Source organism: Ipomoea nil, unplaced genomic scaffold (assembly GCF_001879475.1).
Source record: "Ipomoea nil cultivar Tokyo-kokei standard unplaced genomic scaffold, Asagao_1.1 scaffold3400, whole genome shotgun sequence".
NCBI classification, from domain to species: Eukaryota; Viridiplantae; Streptophyta; class Magnoliopsida; order Solanales; family Convolvulaceae; genus Ipomoea; species Ipomoea nil.
The window spans coordinates 364637-371135 of NW_017619828.1; the positions used below are offsets into that span (position 1 = coordinate 364637).

Consider the following 6499-nt stretch of genomic DNA (forward strand, 5'->3'; position numbering starts at 1 on the left):
AATAGATAAACCCATACCGTCACCGACACGTAAAGTGTCATTACCAGTGTACTTCTCCGATGTAGAAAGGGCAGCGATGTTCGGAGTTGCATGATTTGTGGCTCTAGTGTCCGGAACCCAAGTATGAGAATTTGACGAGGTTTTAGCAACTAAACCATTCTGAAACACCAAATTAGCCTGAGAACCCGGAGCCCCTGAATATCGCCGAAAACAGTTGACTCCCGTGTGACCGAAACTTTTGCAAATTTGACACGGATCATTATAGCGCCAAAAACAATTGGCTCCCGTGTGACCAAAACGTTTACAAATTTGACACGGATCATCATAGCGCCAAAAACAATTTGCTCCCGTGTGATCAAAACGTTTACAAATTTGACACGGATCATCATAGCGCCAAAAACAATTGACTCCTGTGTGGCCGAAACCTTTACAGATTTGACACGGATCATCGAAGCCACGTTGCTGACCTCCACGGTAATTAAGGTTGCCATCGCAGCGCTGCATCTTCTTAATTTTATGAATCACAAAACCCTAGCTAACTGATACCAGATGAGAACTGATTGTATTATATTTTCTGAACTTGATTACAATGAGATCAGATGATGTGAATATATAGAATAGAGAGTCACAGTGTGACAATGATAAGAAGTAGAGAGTCACAGTGTGACAAGGATAAGAAGTTCTAAACAGACTCATATACATAGAGTCCTAATAATCGCCGCACGTCACGCATTTGGGCGGTGAGATTGAGCGACAAATGGAACGAAAACCAACTCGGCGTTATAAGCCATCACGACTGGAAATCATCATATTTCCGACCACCTAAAAGTGGTCGGAAATGGCCTTAATCCGGTCGGTAACACCTTTTCCGACCATTTGGGTGGTTCAGATAAGAATTAGTTATTAATAATCTATACTTCTATACTATTATTATTCTAGATCAAACTAGGAAAAACGGAAAAGAATCTGTAATTCGAGAAGCCATAATGTTCTTAAATTATTTCTAGGCGTTATTTTACTATTAATTAAGCTAATGAATATGAATATAAAGAAGATTTTGCAAATAAATAAATAAATGGAAAATAATTTAGATTAAAATTACTGGCCGTTATTTTACTATTAATATAATTAATCAATACTATTATAACGGCGTATGCGTATTCGATTTTATGCAGAAAATGTCAAAATACCTAAGCTTTTATGCCTATTTGATTCATTGACATAGATATAAGTACCCTTACCCTAAGTAAAAGAAAGGGAAAAAGGAGACTAGTCAAGTGTATCTACTACATTAATCAATTTAAACTCTAAAGATTGAACATGACTTTGATAGCATTGCCACCACGAGCACTGGATTCAAATGCCTCTTCAACGTCCTTCTGTGTGAACCCAAACCTGTGTGTGATCAGTGGCTTCACATCAATCTTCCCACTCCTCAAAAACTCTACGCACTGTGGCCATGTATTCTTGTACCTGAATATCCCCACTATATCCACCTCCCTACACAACAACACAACCATCATCTTTAACCTTTAACAAAACACATTCGAGATTCTACTAATAATACAATTAAATAATTAATTAAAATTTACCTTGCTGCTGCAGGAGTGAGGGGGACTGTCATTTCGCAGTGGCCCATACCGACGAGGCAAACCTTGCCGCCGGAGCGGGTTGCGCGAAGGGCGGTGGACATTGTCTTATTAAAACCAGCGCAGTCCAAGCTGACGTCGATTCCGACTCCCATGGCGGCCTTGATGTTTTCCACCTCAGATTCCACATCTTCCATCTTGTGTGAAACCTTGATAATCACATCCGCTCCTAATTTCTTAACGAACGCCAACCGCTGATCGTCGACATCCACAACAGCAACTCTCGGAGCTCCGAAGGCCCGAGCGGAGAGCATGGAGACTAGGCCAATAGGGCCGGCTCCGAGCACCAACACGTTGGTCTCCGGCCCAATGTTCGCCTGGCGACAAGCGTACACGCCCACGCTCAACGGCTTGCACATCGCGCCTTCCTCCAAGCTCACGTTCTCCGGGAGCTTGAAGCACAGATCCACCGGATACACGATCTGGTTAGCGAGCGAGCCGTGGATCGGCGGCGTGGCGAAGAACTTCATCTCATCGCACAGATTGTAAATTCCTTCCTTGCAATGGCTGCACCGCCAACAGCTAACGCCGGGCTCCAACGCCACGCTGTCGCCGGCGCCTAAATATATATATAATAATCAAATTCTATATCAATTAACTGAAAATTAAAATAAAACCCTAAAAACCATAAACAAATTAAAACATAACGATGATCACCTTGAGGTAGTGAACATCATTCCCACCGATACCAATTGCTCTCATACTCACTCTAACATCATGAGGACCTACCACACAACAACACGCAAATTAAATACACCATACAATTAACATTATATATATATTCAAAATCCAAAATCCAAACTCCAAAATTGAAAATCGAAGGTGATGATATATATATATATATATATATATATATATATATATATATATATATATATATATATATATATATATATATATAATGAACGATTTGGTCCCTCAATTATTAGCGAACTGTCAGTGTAGTCCTTCAATTGCTTATTCATTGATTTGGTCCCCGAAAATAATTATTTTTAGTCAATTTAGTCCCTCTGGCCGTCTTCCGTCAACCAGCCGGTGAGAACTCGGATTTAGTAGGGGCATTTTGGTATTTTCTTGTCTTCAGCCCTCTTCTTACCATGGTGGGATCTTCGTCAGAGTCCACAGCAAGGAGACGAAAACTGCCGCCACGATAGCCACCGCCATAGTCTACTTCGGCTACCACTCCCACCCAATCGTGTACCTCAACCACCTCCCTCCGCCCCAGCACCACCCTCTCGCGCTCCCCACCACCTCCGGAGGCGCCGCATACAGAGAAGAAATGATAGACGCCCCGGAGCCATATGCAGAGAGTGATTAGCCATGATACCTGTTGATGGACCAAATTTAGACCAACCTTGGACACCATACAGGGTGGCCCTCTTCTTTGTTCGATGTCTTCTACGCACAGTTGAGGTGGTGCCACTGGTTATGGGTGCAGCCGGCCTCCCAAGTAATGTTGAGGCAGCCACCCTCGATCCCCTTGTGCTAGGTGACGGAATCAGACTACCGCCATGCAAGGAGGCTCCATGAGGTCGGTTTGATGGTGCCGGGATCGCCACGAAGTCAGTGGTGGAGCCACATTCTAGGTTTGAAGGCTGGCCACCCCGACGAGACACGGCGACTCTCACCTGGACCTCCGGAAACAAAGTAGAACCATCCCGGATATCTGCTCGCATTAAGTCCCGGATTGTAGACATATCCGAAGACCATCGCCAGTGTCAGTGAACATGATCGAGGGCAGGAAGACCGATCGTCTCGCTATTGGTCGTGATGTGAAGCGGCTATGTCGGGGACCATTCTGGCTGGTCTCGATTCATCATCGCCTGTGTGCAGTCGTCGGATCGCTGACGGAGAGAGGTTGACGCCTTTGTGGCGTAACGCGATTTAGTTCGCGTTCCAATTCATCAGGGGGCGATCCACACATCTCCATGTTCACCTCAACGAGACGGACCTTTTTGTCCGATCAGATCGCCGGTTAGAGGTCGTCGGCGCCGGAAAACGCAGGGGCAAGGTTTCGGCCGAAGTGAGTTTTTTTTTAGAGACTATGGTGGTGGCGATCGAAGAAAAGACCAAAATGTCCCTGCTAAAATCGGAGTTCTCGCCGGCTTGTTGACGGACTCCGTTCGGAGGGACTAAATCGACTAAAAACAATTATTTTCGGGGACCAAATCGATGAATAAACGATTGAGGGACTTCATTGACAGTTCGCTAATAATTAAGGGACCAAATCGTTGATTAACTATATATATATATATATATATATATATATATATATATATATATATACCAAGAGGAGGGAGGTTGAAGGGCTGAATCTTGAGGTTGCCAACGCCGAGAAGCCAAGCAGCCATGTTGTTTTCTGTGGGGGCCTTTCCCATTCTCACCAAATTGATTGCTTAATTTCTCACGGAGATTTAATTTGATGGAGAAGAAGATTGAAGTAGTGACAGTGTGAAGAGCGCAGCGAAGAGGGGGGTATTTATACTTTATAGGGTGATATGTCTGAATTAATTAATGGATAAAGGTATTTCAGTCCTTTCAAAATTATCATTCTGATCTCCTGATAATTTGTCGGGATAAACGATTTCTTGTTTGAATTAAGTCAGGGAACTAACTATTCGATCTAAGTAAGATAATATACCAAAAAGGGAAAATCTTATCCAAATATGGGTAAGGCTATCATTATCCATGCAATACTTTCATACCAGAGGTCTACTTCCAAATCATCAATTTAGTAATTCTTTTATTAGTTTTTCTACATCATGTAATTTCAACGCACTTTTAAAAGTGAATCCATATTTCACATCACATTAAAAAATTATTATTATTCATCAATGTTATTATTATTTAAACTAGTATTTTCACCCGTGTGATGCTCGGAATGGATTTATTATGATATTTAAAGAATATTTGTATCGATATACAATTATATAAATTATAACATCAAATATTATATAATGCAGTAGACAAATTGAGTTAGATCAATTGTATATTCTGATATATCATTGATTGAATTCGAAAAAATAATTGTCCAATTAATAGTCAATGTGTAGATGTACGCATCGAGTGCTAAAAGTTTAGAGATCTTATATATTAGTGTTTAAGATTTGTATTAATTGGGCAAATTTGCTCGTTGTCTAGCAACTTAGTTATACAAATCATTTGCTATCCTAATTTATTTGTATCAAATATATATTTTCCATGTAGACACATTAACAAATCCATTATAGTATAAGTCTCAACATTGTTGCAAAAATCGCGGCTAGGCGGTCCCCAGGCGCCTAGCGATTTTTTCAACATTGATTCTCAACTATAACATTAATACAATATTAATAAATAAATAATATAAATTTTATATTCTGTGAGTAACAATTTTTTTTTTTTTTTGTGATTATATTCTGTGGAGAACAAATTCTTTATGTGATAAATTTTTGTGATGTATATTGAAGTATGACTGTCCAACATACAACATAAATATTAATATTAATTGATATTAATCTAATATCACTAAAATACAGTGACGTTTAAAAAAATGTAAAAATGCAATATGTAACATGGAGTCATGAAATAAGCACTCCAGTGTTTGGTGGTTGACGGTTGTGCGTTAATATTCCCTGGACAAATAACAACACATCAACCGGAGCCTTATAGATATTTTCCTTATCCTATGAGATAGATCAAAGGCAGTGACAAAATTTGACTCCATTACTAAACAATAAAGAGAAAGTTGAGAAATAGTAGAGAAGAATTAAAAGTATATAATGGTAAAAAATCAGTGAGTTCATGAAAATTTTATATTCAGTGAATTATATCAACGAATCATATTAATTCTGAGTCAATTATTAATTTTCATTTCCTTTTCCAATTGGTCTAATTTTTCGTGCCATTTTTATTCTCAGTCAAATATTTGAGTTAATTATCGAAATGGTCCATTGACTATATAGTGTAATTACCAATTTGGTCCTTAATTAATTTTTTTGACCAATTAAGTCCGTCAACTTTAAAAATCTTAACCAATTTGGTCCTCCGTTTGTTTTGCCGTTAAGGTTTCATTAACGCGGGACCAAATTGGTAATTTCGCTATAGGTAAAGGACCAAGTGGGGTGAAGTTACTCCCTCAAATAGGAGGTTATGGATTCGAGCATCAATGGGGGGCGATATTGACTCTTTGTGCTTTAATAGGTTGAGAAAATATATATGAACAAATACTACATTGTGATAAAGTCAATAGTATTCAAAAATAATATCTATATATACTTAGGACATTTTAGTAATATACTGTAATGTATCAGAAAAAAAAATTCGCCTAGATTTTTTTACAAGTTTCCTAGTTTACTTGATGATATGACGTCCATAATAAGCTGATTTGGTGTTATTTCTTGATTTTATATTTGTATTTGACCTTATTTGGAGTCCATGCAAGCTTTATAATATTGGGAGGAGATTTAGTCCAGTTATTTCGGTTCCTGATTACTTCAACGACTCGCAGTAACACCTTGACGTTATTTCCGGTATCAATGTCATGCGTATCATCAACAAGCCCAACGGAGCGGTGATTGCATACGGGCTGGACAAGACACTCAGCAACTCCGGCGAGAAGAACATGCTGATTTTCGATATGAGAGAAGGCACATTCGAGGTCAAGGCCATTACTGGCGTTACGCATTTGGGCGGTGAGATTGAGCGGCAAAGGGAACGAAAACAAGCCCGGCGTGATCAACCATTTAGCTCCTGATCAATGTTGCAAAAATCGCGCCTAGGCACTAGGCGACGGCCAATCGCCTAGAAATTCGACAGAATCGTCGTTCTAAGCGGTTGGTCGCCTAGGAATTTAACAATTATTTTATAAA

At 39.6% G+C, this 6499-nt stretch overlaps 1 pseudogene; it reads right to left on the reverse strand.

The window, feature by feature from the left end:
* Positions 1–1304: 1304 nt before the first annotated feature.
* On the reverse strand, positions 1305–4027 carry LOC109171179 (annotated as a pseudogene).
* Positions 4028–6499: the final 2472 nt, after the last annotated feature.